The sequence below is a fragment of the Neoarius graeffei genome, chromosome 8, assembly GCF_027579695.1.
Source record: "Neoarius graeffei isolate fNeoGra1 chromosome 8, fNeoGra1.pri, whole genome shotgun sequence".
In the NCBI taxonomy this organism is placed as follows: Eukaryota; Metazoa; Chordata; class Actinopteri; order Siluriformes; family Ariidae; genus Neoarius; species Neoarius graeffei.
In genome coordinates, this window is record NC_083576.1 from 30,806,091 (window position 1) to 30,819,870 (window position 13,780).

Sequence of the window (13,780 nt, forward strand, 5' to 3'; positions counted from 1 at the left end):
TCTGAAGTGTTTATTAGAAGTTTCCATTACACTTTAATAACCAAGAAATATGGCTGGGAGAGTGCAATGGTAGGCCAAAGCTTTTGACCATTGATTACTCTCAATTAGGGCTGTGCGATATATCGAATATACTCGATATATCGCGAAAATTCTGTGTGCGATACATAAAATTATTATATCGTAACTATCGAGTATTTTATGGTCATCTTCCGACTTGCGTTTGTTTCGTGTTTGTTTAAAACCTTTTCCGGTGGTTTTCTCCCTGTCCCTCAGGCAGTAACGTGAGAGGCTGCTTAAGGGTAAAGAAAACAATAACGTCATGCACTCGCCAACCAATCCCGGGCGACATCTCGGTGCTGAAAGGAACTTCCGGGAAGATTTTCTAGTTTCGGTTGTGTTGCCAGATTGAGCGGTTTTAAGTGCATTTTGGCGGGTTTTGAACATATTTTGAGCTGGAAAACGTTAGCAGTATCTGGCAACACTGCCGGCGGGAAGATTTCCTGGTTCCAGTTTCCAGCGCTGACTCAGTTCGTGCAATCACTGGTGCTGCATAGGCTACCATGTAAGCTCTGTCAATTTCAGTGACAAATTACTTCCTAAAAGAACTAGTAAGGGGTCAGTCAACTGGAGCTACCAGCCAAAAAACAAAGAAGTCTTTTGGTAGTTATTTCAAAAAGTCAGTGAGAGAGGAGAGGGAGTCTCAGGCTACTGGCATAGAGAAGGAGATTAAGAGCTACCTTCTGATACCAGAGGTGGACAGTGATGTGAACCCCCTTGAATGGTGGAAAACCCAAGAGATAAATTTCCCCAGGCTGGCAAAGCTGGCAAAAAAGTATCTGTGTGCCCCAGCCTCCAGCAGCCCTTCAGAGAGAGCATTTAGCACAGGTGGAAATGTTGTGACCTGTCACCGGGCTTCACTCAAGCCTGATAGTGTGGACAGATTAGTGTTTTTGGCACACAATTTGAAGAAGTGAACAACCTGTTGGCCTAGAATTTTCAAAGGTTTGCAAAGTTACTGATGTCTGTTCCTAACTTTGATGGCATTAAGTATTTTTTCTGTTTGAGATTTTTCTTTCCACAATTTTGTCATTTGTTTACAAATCTCAATGTTTTCAATATGACTACACTGTAGTTTATTTATTTTTATTTAATAAGTTCTAAGTTATTTCTTATTTGGATATTTAAGAAAATGTCTTTTTTGCATGTTTGTTGCACACTCCTGGAAGAAAATGTGAAGTTTAATGAGCACTTTCTGTTGATTTGCATCACTCAATATGTTTCTTTAAGATGTGTGGATTGTTCAGAAGAAAAAAAATTGCCTGGTTGCACTTTTATTCAATTGAATTATTCATTTTTATTCATTTAAAGTTGTTTAAGAAAATAAATATGGCTTTTCCTTAAATACTTGTGTCACTGCAATGATTCTTTTAGTCATTGTAATTATTGTAATCTTTAAGCAAGTGTTTTTTTTTAATATCGTCAAAATATCATTATCGTTAAAATCCTAAAAAATATTGAGATATTATTTTTTGCCCATATCGCCCACCCCTACTCTCAATTGATTAAAAGTGTGCCTCAGAGTTTCATCTTGCGATGGCTCCAATGGAAAATCTCAAAGGGAAATCCCTGTGGAGGGGTGGAGCCCTCCCCCGATATGGAGCTGACCCCACAGTATCCATGGGAGCAGCTCCTGGGGTACCCACTACCTGGACCAGGCTCCAGATCATCTGCCGGTCCTCTGCCTGGGCCTGAAGCAGTGCCTGGAAGTGCTGCATCTGATCTGTGCACAGTGCAACAAGGTCCTGATGTCAATCTTGGTGGTTGCCGAGGAGGGTCTTGAGGATCTCTGCGACTGGTGTGGACTTCATGATAGCTTTTTAAAATTTTTTTTACTAATCTTTACTTTCGGCACCAGTTTAACATTTGAACAGCTCAGGGAATGAGAAACAGGTGCATGTTTATTTTTCTCTCTAATTTAACTTTTCAGTGACTTTAGTTTCTTTTTATTTTTACAAACGTGCATGCACACACAGCACTGGGTAACTCAGCTGCCTGTCTGATTACCAGCTTCTCTCTGAAAGGCCACAGAAAACACACAAAAGTAAATCATGAGTAATCAAACACAGGTGAAACTCATCACGTTACCTGCCGGGTCTACTTGACTCCTCACTGCCCACAGCTGATGACCAACCATGCCCCCATTGCCACAGTCCTATACTGTTTCACTGGGAAACTGTCACCACCTAGGGACTTATTAGCCTTCTTTTTTGTTATGGCTTTGGACACCTCGGGCCTCATAATAGTGGCTACAAGTTGTTGTTTTTTTTTTTTTTGTGTGTGTGTGCTGTGATAGATGGCAGGTCAAGGGACCTGAGAAAATGTCTTACTGTGTCTTTCTCAGAAGCAAGTGGCTGTGTACATAGAGTTTAATAATAATCCCAAAAACATTCTAAATTTTTGCTGCATTATATGTTTCCTGACCAATACAGGGGTTAATGATCTTGTGAATTGTACTTGAGGTTTGTAATTTACATATTCATCTTGCTATTAACTTGGTACTTTTGAGACCTGACACATAAGAGGTCTGTTTTAAAATGCTTAATTTCCTCTCCGCTTCTCCTCTTAAAATTGTATCTATTTCTCTTGAATGTTCATTATTTGTTGTAGTCTATTTTTTGTGTGCATTTTGATAGTGTGTTCTTAAACTTAGTTTCTTCATCAGATTGAAACAAGTAGCCTGTGTGATGGTGGCCAGAGAAAACTGCCATAAAAGCAGTGCATTGCTCCTCACTCTATCACTTCCATAGTGCTGGAAGGATGGCAGCAATTCAGCACCACTCTTTTGGACAGCCAAGAGCAGCGTGGCTAAAGATTGGGTCTCGTTGACCACACGGTTGGGGTGGTATAATCATTGCCATAACCCACCCTCCTCGAGCAGCCAGGGGAATTTCAAAAGGCACTGCTTGACACAGAGGTTAGTGAAGCTCTCTCAATGCAGACTAACTTATTCTTGCTTGCCTTCTTTGCCCAGGGCACCTCACTGATGCTGAAGATGATGTGGAAGAAACCCAAGAGCCTCTCACCCAGTGCTGGCAGATATTGCCACTCTCACCAGTGTTGTAGTCGAGTCACTAAACCTCGAGTCCGTGTCCAGTCTCGAGTCCCCAGTGTTCAAGTCTGAGTCAAGTCCAAGTCATTAAAAAAATTTCAAGTCGAATCCACTACTGATCTGAATCGAGTCCGAGAACAAGACTCCAACCGCACCATTTGACGGTGGCTGTTTTAATGCCATTAACATTAGTTTGTTCCTGAACATGATGTATGAACAGGTGAATGTGCATTCTCTTTGTCAGGGAGTGTGAAGTATTCTGTCAGAGATGGTTGGGAGACAGATGTAAGTGCAGTAGGTGTGTTTATTAATACAAGTGAAGACAGGTAAACAATCCAGGGGTGGATTTCCCAAAAGCCTCTTAAGGCCAAGAATGTCTTTAATTACCTCTAAGATCCATCGTGAAGCGAACATGGTTTTCCTGAACAACATTGTAGCCCAAGTGGTCCTTTGATTTGCTCTGAATTTACGAGAGACCCGGACCACTCAATAAAAACAAAGAGTGACTCGCTCACAGCTGAATACACAGAATGCGCATGTGCCTCCGAGGGACTCTCGCAGTCAATGGGGGAAATTGGTGTTGAATGTGCTGCCGGTGTTCAATTCTTTATCTTGTACATTGCAAGTACATAGAGTTAATTATTAAATAAATATACGAAAAACAGTATGAATATATTTCAATATGTTATGGAATCAAGTATGGATATTGGAATGTCACATTGATATCGCTACATTATAATCAAATTTAACTTCATAAGGTGAGTGAATATCTCATTTAGTGTCATAAATGAGACAAATTTCTGCACCTCTAACATTGTGTGTGTGTGTGAGCACACATGTGCGTGAGAGAGAGGTTTTGATTTGTGTGTACCTAAGGAGATTGACCTCCTTTATATATATATATATATATCTCATCTCTCAATCTCTAGCCGCTTTATCCTGTTCTACAGGGTTGCAGGCAAGCTGGAGCCTATCCCAGCTGACTACGGGCAAAAGGCGGGGTACACCCTGTACAAGTCACTAGGTCATCACAGGGCTGACACACAGACAACCATTCACACTCACTTTAGAGTCACCAGTTAACCTAACCTGCATGTCTTTGGACTGTGGGGCAAACCGGAGCACAACTATGCGGACAACATGCAAACTCTGCACAGAAAGGCCCTCGTCGGCCACGGGGCTTGAACCCGGACCTTCTTGCTGTGAGGCGGCAGCGCTAATCACTACACCACTGTGCCCCCCCCCCTCAACGTATGTGCAATATTTACTTTCACCATTAGGTTAATTTCTTACACAACTTGCCTTATTTTTACTGTTAGAATGCTAACCATTGAGGCACTGGTTTTTGCTTTTTCTATTCAACTTATATCACTTACAGTATTTCTATTTTTCTTCTATTAGGCACTGTTTTTTAGGCATTTATTTCTTGCACACTTCTTATTACATACTTTCCCCCCCTCCCCCTCCAGCTTGTATTGTTGTATTTTAACTTATACTGTATTGTTATGGAGCAACTTCTGGCACAAGAATTTCCCTCGGGATTAGTAAAGTTTTATCATATATATTCTCTCTTCTTCGGCATCCTTCCATCTTTGTGAGATGATGGAGTAGCATCCAAAAGCGGATCTAGTTGCATTTCTGCGAGTGGCTATGTAGTCCGACTTGCGAGTGGCAGTCTCTATTGCACTTGCTGCACTTGAAATTTGATGGCTGCTGCGGCTGACTTTGCTTCTCCTTGCACTTGGCTCTCTTCTGAGCAAGGGCTGTGTTTCTCGCCTCCTCTGCTATCTGTACACCCTCTCTCACAGCAAGGCACCAGGCTGGATGGTCTTCTGCGAGGCTCTCCCATGTGGCGACATTGATGTTGCACAGTTTCATGTCCTTCTTGCAGACATCCTTGTAGCACAGGCATGGGCGTCCAATTGGTCGTGAGCCTTCTGCGAGTTCACCATACAGGAGATCTTTGGGGATGTGCCCAGGTTCAATGGCCGAGCCAGCGCAGGTGCCTCTCTCTGAGAATGGCAAACATGCTGTTCATGTTGGCTCACTCCAGGACCTCAGTATTGGACACTTTATCCTGCCACCGGATGTGTAGAATGCGTCGCAGGCACCTTAGATGGAAGCTGTTGAGTTTTTTCATAGGGCCAAGCTTAGGCTTGGCCCTATGTGGCGATACAACCAACTGCAAGAACAGTTTTCCACTCTTCAAGAACACTGCTGCACTATGCAAACACACTTTTCCGCTCTACAAGAACACTGCTGCACTATGCAAGCACACTTTTCAGCTCTACAAGAGCATTGCTGCACCATACATGAACACCGATGCGAATGGCGATTTCGAGGATGAGGCTGGGTGTAATCGGCCATATCGTTAATCCCCCGCGGTTAACCCCTCCCCCCTTGGAGTGGTTGGCATGGCTCGATGAATGACTCAACACGCCTGCCAACATGTCATGCATATGTTTATGGCATGAATGACTTTAAACAAGGAGGCAGTTCTTAAGTATTGTGAACATCCCGGGACACAATATAGTGAGTCGCTTCAGTTGGGTGAATATTTGTCGAGCATATTTTCGTGACATGAGGGCACCAGTTTTAAGGAAATACCCCCGCAAGTTATCTTTACCAAAAATAGTTGTAAAAGTGCTATGCAAATGCAGAACAATAGCGCATCCAGGAACAAGTTAGCACCCGGCATAAGCACTTCCTGAGTGCTTTCTGGACACAGTTTTATACCTACTGTGTATATTTATAAAGGAGCAACACACACAGAATCTGATAAAAGCTCCCCATTATATTTGTAGAGGCATATATACACGTAAATTAGTATTTTGTAGGCCTATAGGCTACATTTAGAAAAGTAAATGTTGGAGGTCAATACCATGGGCATAGCGCTAAGATAGTGTTTTTATAAATCGCTGTAAGAGCGCTTTATTTTCATGTAAATTTTGCACTGAAAATCAATAATTGTATATTTGAGGTCAAAATATTATGTAGGATCATATCAAAAAGAATTAATGCACAATTAGGTCTTTAAATTGCATATTAGGGTTTTGCTGGGATTTGAACCCAGGTCGCTGGTGTGATAATCCAGCAAACCCCCACTAAGCCACCAGGGGAATGACTCAAGTGCAGAGGCGGAAGTAGAAAGTAGCAAAAAACAGTTTATTTACAAAATACACACTATTTACAATCCAGGGCAAAAACAAAAAGTATAATCCAAAATGCAAAACACTCAGAAGATCGATCAAAAAAAAATCCAAAAGTTCAAAGACCAAATAAGAAAAAGGCAAAAATGTTAACACCCAGAAGATACCAAAGGTTAAGTGAAAAATCCAACAAGAAAACAAAAGGCCAAAAACACCAGGGCCCTGTACTACGAACGGAGGTTAACCTACCCAGAAGTAACCCAGGGTTCCCCCGCTAAACCGGGGTTGACAAAACCTGGTTATCTTGTTTGGGGTTAAACGGTACTACGACGCCAGTTATGAAGTTGATTTGTTGAACCTGTGTTAACCTAATCAGGGTTAATGCGCGTTCACGTTAAAGGGGAGGTTATCAGCGCAAATCCCCACTGTTCACAATGGCACGGTCACCATACTTCACGGAGGAAGAATGCGCTGTCATAATGCAAAGCTACGAGGAGTTCAAAACAACATTAAGAGCAAAATCTAACACAGCGGCTGCCAATAAGGAGCGGCAAGCATGTTGGCAACGAATTGCCGATCGGGTAAATGCGCAAGTACATTCTCCCTTCTACATGTTCCAGAACAGAAGTACAGGATGAGAGAAGCTTCATGATCAATCACAAGTCACAGAAAATGGTCCTTCGATGTGGCCCCAGTCATATATAGCTTGTTTAATGTCTGAAAAATCCTGAATAAAATTTGGCATGGTAAATTCATGGAGTAGCCTACTTAAGCTGATATGTGCACAGAGTCACATGAATTAGGATGACTGACTGTTCAGTCCCTTTGACTAAGTTGGTGTATGTCCTGTGAACATTTCAGAGGCAACAGCAGTGCCAAACGCACCTGGCAACAGGTGAAAATGAAATATAAAAACATCATTCATAATGGTAAGTGTGTGTGTGTGTGTGTGTGCGCGCGTGCAAGCAAGCATTCATTTGCCTTTTATTTATTCAAGTTTTATCTGTTTGCCTAATAGTTCAAATGGTTTTGTATACAGTTTATAATGTAGTTGTGTGATATTAATGATAATATTGTGGGAAAACTACTTTGCACGGACGTTCATTTAATTTATTCTATCGTCATTTTGTTTGTTCTATTTTTGTGTATTTTATTTATCTGTTTGTCTAGTTGTATCTATTTTCTAATAATATGTTTTTGCATTAATAGTTTGTTTTTTCCTATTAAAATAATCTTGTGTTCTTGTTATAACTTTATCTATTTATCTGACTGTTTAGTTGTATCTATTTTTGTTACAATTTCAATATTTTTAATATAAGTTTTTTTCTATTAAAATGTTCTTGTTATATTTATTGTAGTTGTATCTATTTTATATCTCAGACTTAAATATTTTTGTAAAACAAGTGTTTTTCTATAAAATATTCTTGCGTTCTTGATAACTATGTTCTTGAGTGGGTTTTGTTTTTTTTTACAGAAAAGCCGTTCTGCATGGACATTCATTGAAGCCCTCATTGTTTTTTAATGGTTATTTATGAGCGTTTAGGGGTTACAATAATGTAAGTCTAGGTTGCTTTATATAAAAGGTATGTCCAGAAATATTGATGTCACTGTCTAAGCAGAGGGATCTGGCTTCTTTAGACGCTGTCTTCTTAAAACTGAATAAATATTTAAAAAGAGCCAAATGAGCCAGTCTTTTGAACGGCTCTTTTCAAAGAACGGATCACAAAGATGCGGATCCCATCAAAGAGCCATAAATCCCATCTCTAATCTGCGCTCCGATATCGCACGGGTCATCCAGGTACGCTGGCATTGTCTCTAGAGGAAATGTCGGTGGAGAGGTGGTGTTTAAAAAGGGTGTGGTTAATCGGAAACCTCGGGTTAACCAAGAACATAACCTGAGACGAGCAGGTTTGAGATGCAGCGTAAGTTGCCATGGCAGCATACCTCGGTTTGAACATAGCCAACTTTCGTAGTATGGGTTAATCGGGAAGTTACGCTGCACGTGATCAAGTTACTCTCGAAGTTACCCTGGTAAGCCAGAAAACCCGCTTCGTAGTACAGGGCCCAGGGCAAAAGCAAGGGCACGGGGCAGAGGTTCTAACGAAAAGCATTACAGCACAAAGACTCCGTGACTAGGGACCAAACTGAAGAGGTATTTAAACACAAACTAAAATAGGACACAGGTGACACTAATGAGGACTAGGCGGGGCACAAGACACATGGAAAACAACAAACATAAAACACAGACACAGTGGCGGCCTCTAGAGGCCAAAACAAACATGACAAGAAAAGCAATAACAGTGGCCTCTAGAGGCCAAGACAGTCCCCAGTCCTAACAGGACCCCCCCCTCAAGGAGCGTCTCCTGACATTCCCAGGGCAGTCCGGATGGGCCGAATGGAAGTCCCGACACAGTTCTTTATCTAAGACGTCCCAAGCGGGAACCGCTCCTCAGGGCCATAGCCCTCCCAGTCCACTAGATATTGAAGGCCCCCGCGGACCCGGCGGGAGTCCAGCAGGCGGCGCAAGGTGAAAACAGTCTGACCCTGGAAGATGCGGGGGATTCCTAGGGGCAGGGGCATACGTGGATGTCAGTACGGGCCGCAACAGGGAAACATGGAATGTGGGGTTGATCCTTAGAGTCTGGGGCAACTGGAGCCGGTAGGCAACAGGGTTCACCCTGCGCACCACCTTGAAGGGGCCAATGTAGCGAAGAGCAAGTTTGCGGTTCTCCACCCGCAGCGGAAGGTCCTTGGCGGACAGCCAAACCCACTGCCCAGGGCGGAAAACATGGGCAGGCCTTCTATGGCGGTTAGCCTGAGTCTGGTTGGCTCTGGAAGTCTGAATGAGAGTCCTCCTGACCTTGTTCCAGGTCTTGCGACACCGTCTGACGTACTGGTTGACGGAGGGCACCCCAGCGTCCTCCTCCTGTTCTGGAAACAAAGGTGGCTGGAACCCGAATTGGCACTGGAACGGCGACAACCTGGTGGCCGATGACTGCAGGGTGTTGTGGGAGTACTCCGCCCATGGCAGCCAGGTGCTCCATGATGTCGGGTTATCCTTCACCAGGCCTCGCAGGGTGGTTTCCAGGTCCTGGTTGAGCCTCTCTGTCTGACCATTGGACTGGGGATGGAACCCAGAGGAGAGGCTGGTAGTGGCCCCGATGAGCTTGCAGAACCCATGCCATACTCGGGAGGAGAACTGGGGCCCCCGGTCTGAAACGATGTCCTGTGGGAGACCAAAAACTCGGAAGACATGAGTGAACATGAGTTTGGCAGTTTCCAGAGCAGAAGGGAGCTTGCACAGTGATATGAAGCGGCAGGCCTTAGAGAATCTGTCTACTATGACCAAAATGACAGTATTACCTTGTGAGTCTGGAAGGCCAGTAATGAAGTCGACCACCACATGGGACCAGGGACGCAGGGGAATAGGCAGAGGATGCAGGAGACTCTGGAGATGCTGTCGAGGGTTCTTGGTTCTGGTGCATACATCACAGGACAGGACGAATGACCTTACTTCGTTCTCCATGCTCGGCCACCAGACGCGTCTTTTCAAGAAGTCCAGGGTCCTCCGAGCTCCCGGGTGGGCGGTGAGGAGTGACCCCACTGGAGAAACTTGGCCCAGGCTTGTCGAGGGACATACAAGAGGCCCGGTGGCCCCGTCCCAGGACTGGGGTCCTGGCGTTGAGCTCGTTGGACGGCCTCCTCGACACCCCAGCAGACAGGGGCCATAATCCGGGACACAGGGATAATAGGTCCAACCTCACTCTCTCTGTTGGTGGCAGAGAACAGCCTGGAAAGTGCATCAGGTTTGGTGTTCTTAGAGTCGGGGCGGTACGATAGGGTGAAGTCGAATCGACTGAAAAACAAGGCCCACCTAGCCTGTCGTGGGTTCAGTCTCTTCACTTGCTGGAGGTACTCCAGGTTCTTATGGTCCGTCCACACCAGGAATGGATGTTGTGCTCCCTCCAGCCAGTGCCTCCATTCCTCAAGGGCCAGTTTGACCGCTAGTAGTTCTCGATCCCCCACATCATACCGGGACTCCGTAGGGCTCAGGTGGTGGGAGAAGTATGCGCAGGGACCGGAGTGGTCTGAGATGTTATCTTTTTTACCTCTGGCCCCAGCTCCACCTTCTCTGGGACTACCGACACCAATGCCACGGGGACCCCATCATTCCAGTGTTTTAAAAGGTTGAGGTGGAAGATTTGCAGTGCCCTGCACCTATCTGTTTGCCTCACCTCATAGTTGATGTCCCTGACTCGCCATGTGACCTTGAAGGGCCCGTGCCACTTGGCGACTAATTTAGAACTTGACGTGGGCAATAATACGAGTACTTTGTCTCCCGGTGTGAACTCTCTAAGGTGCATGCCCCTGTCATACAGCCAACTTTGATGTTCTTGTGCCTGCCACAAATTCTCCTGGGTTAGGTGCGTGAGGCTGTGGAGTTTTGTGTGCAGGTCAAGAATGTACTGGATTTTGTTTTTACTCGGTGAAGGTCCTGCCTCCCAATTTTCCCATAGCATGTCCAGAATGCCATGCAGCTTATGCCCATATAATAATTCAAAGGGAGAAAACCCTGTGGAGGCTTGCAGGACCTCTCATACTGTGAATAACAGGGGCTCGAGCTACTTATCCCAATTATGTGCATCTTCACCTACGAATTTCCGGATTATGTTCTTGAGTGTTTGGTTAAATTGCTCGACTAAGCCATCCGTTTGTGGGTGATAGACACTGGTGCAGATAGACTTAATCCCCAGTAACCCATACAGTTCACGCAGTGTGCGTGACATAAACGAAGTGCCTTGGTCTGTCAGGATTTCTTTTGGAATCCCGACCCGGGAGATAAAGCGGAAGAGCGCTTCTGCAATACTGCATGCTGAGATATTGCGGAGAGGCACTGCTTCTGGATATTGCGTTGCATAGTCCACCAGAACTAAAATAAACCGATATCCCTGTGCTGACCGATCTAATGGCCCGAAGAGATCCATCCCGATTCACTCAAACGGGGTCTCGATTAGAGGGAGAGGGTGCAACGGCACTTTTGGAGTGGCCGCGGGATTTACTAATTGGCATTCATGGCATGCTGCACACCACCGACAGACATCCCTGTGAATCCCTGGCCAGTAGAACCGGGCCATTATTCGGGCTAGTGTTTTATCTTCCCCCAAGTGTCCAGCCATGGGATTAAAGTGAGCCACATGGAATATGAGTTCCCTATGGCTCTTTGGGATTAACAACTGGGTTACTCATTCATTAGTTTGAGTGTCCTGCATTACTCGGTACAATCTATCTTTAAAAATGGCAAAATAAGGGAAGGTCGGTGCCGCACTTGGCTGAAGAGTTTGACCATCGATTTCTCTCACTTGGTCAAATGCATGCCGCAGAGTCTCATCTTGCGACTGCTCTAATGGGAAATCCCCAAGGGAATCCCTGAGAGAGTGAGGAGGAGCAGGCTGCTCCTTGCTCTGATGCAGTGTTGACATAGATGGCTCTGTGACAGCTTCTCCAGTCAATGCCACACCAGGATCTTCCTGTGACCTACTAGTGCAGGACCCACTATGTGTTAAATATTCCATTAGGTTTTTAAACCCTGGCCAATCAGTACCCAAAATCAACAAGTGGGTGAGACAGGGACTAACCGCTGCCTTTATTCTATGCATTTGGCCCCGGAATAGAATATGGACAGACACTAGAGGGTAATGGTGAACATCCCCATGCACACACAACACTTTCACCACTTGTGCTCCCCCCAGTGCCTCACCTTGCACCAGACATTGGTGAATTGAGGTCTGATTACAACCGGAATACACCAAAGCATGATAGGTAGCCCCTTGAATATTCACCGGTATGCCATATGTTCCGGCCCGATCGGGGGCGGTTTCTGGTGCGTCGGGGATCCAGATTACAGCACCCACCTCCCTTGTGGAGCTCTGACCCTGGAGATGCTCCGATTCCCCGCCACGCCAGCACACCGGCCCAGGCTTTCCCTCTGCACTGGTGTTATGTGTGTCACTCACCTGAGGGGGAGACAACACAGACATGGAAGAGGGAGAGGGGAGGACACCACGGGTGCGACAGGCTGGCTGGGGAGGAGCCAGCCGCCGCCTCCGTGGCAGGGGAATGGGGTGGAAAGAGGGACGAGAGACTGGGGGGAAAGAGAGAGAGAGAAGAGACACGAGGGGAGATGCCTTATCTTCCTGCTGTCGGAGCTGCCTCCAGATGGTCCTCCACCAGCTCGATGGCTCGTTCCAGCAACGCCGGGTGATGACACTGGACCCATTCAGCAGTTCCTTCTGGAAGTCAAGAGATAAACTGTTCCAGTGCCACCAGATCGATGATCTCATCGGCATCGCGGTCTTCTGCCCTCAGCCACCACCGGCAGGCATCCCAGAGTTGCTGGCCGAATGCAAATGGCCGGCCGACCTCCTCCAATGCCAGCATCTGGAAGTGCTGGCGATGTTGCTCCGGGGAGCAGCCGAGCCACTACAAGATGGTTTTCCTCAGGTCAGCATAGACCAGCCGGCTGTCAGCAGGGAGCTGCTTCACTGCGAGCTGTGCCTCACCAGTCAGGAGTGGAAGAAGGCGCGCCACGTGCTGCTCCAGTGGCCACCCCCATGCCTCGGCTGCTTGCTCGAAGTGGGCAAGGAATGCTTCTGGATCGTCCTGCCGTCCCATCTTCGTGAGGGTGGCAGCAGCGGTGGTCGATGCCCCTGCTGACGCGAGCAGGTGCCGGAACGCCTGGTGACCTTCCTGCTGGGCCAGCATCAAGGCTTCGAAGCGTTGCTCCTGTTCCTTTCGGAGGGTGATCAGTGCTTGATGCTGGTTCTGCTGGGCGGTAGCGAGGGCAAGGATGAGCTCTTCAAATGGGGAGGACTCCATGGGGTGGTTCCCTTCTGTGCTCCCGGGTTTCGGCACCACTGTAACAGTTCCTGATGTGGGTGGAGCACAGAAGCATGGCAGGCGAGAGTTGATGGTTACACAAACACTTTATTTTAGCTTTTCAGCTTGCTTTTCACTCACTCTTTCACTCACTCACACATGCGTTGTGGTTGGGGAGAGAGCCCCTTTTCTCTGCTCTCTCTCTCTCTCTCCTTTTATGCTCCATCCCTGTAACAAACACACACACATTAATTAACAGCAGGTGAAATGACTTAGCCACTTACCTTCCCCGACCCTACCCATTCACAGAGCTTGGCCACGCCCCCGCTGCCACAGTGTGTTTGTTCCTTTGTTTCTTTATTTCTGCCCGGAGGCTGTAGTGTCTCTTTTTACTGAAGGTGAATTGGTCAGAGAGCGTCTGTCAGAGAGAGGGTCACAGAGCTGAGGCGCATCTAGTTTTGGGAGGACAGAGGCATGGGGCACCAGCAGCTGCATGTGTCTGTGGCTGTGGTGAGGCGTTTGCACGTCAGAATGCGGAAGACTCGTGTCAGGAGGTCAGGCAGAGAGAAAGGAATTCGCTCAGATCACCCAATTTATAGATGAGCTTGCATCATGATCCAGAGCAGTATGCTACCCAATTGTGGTA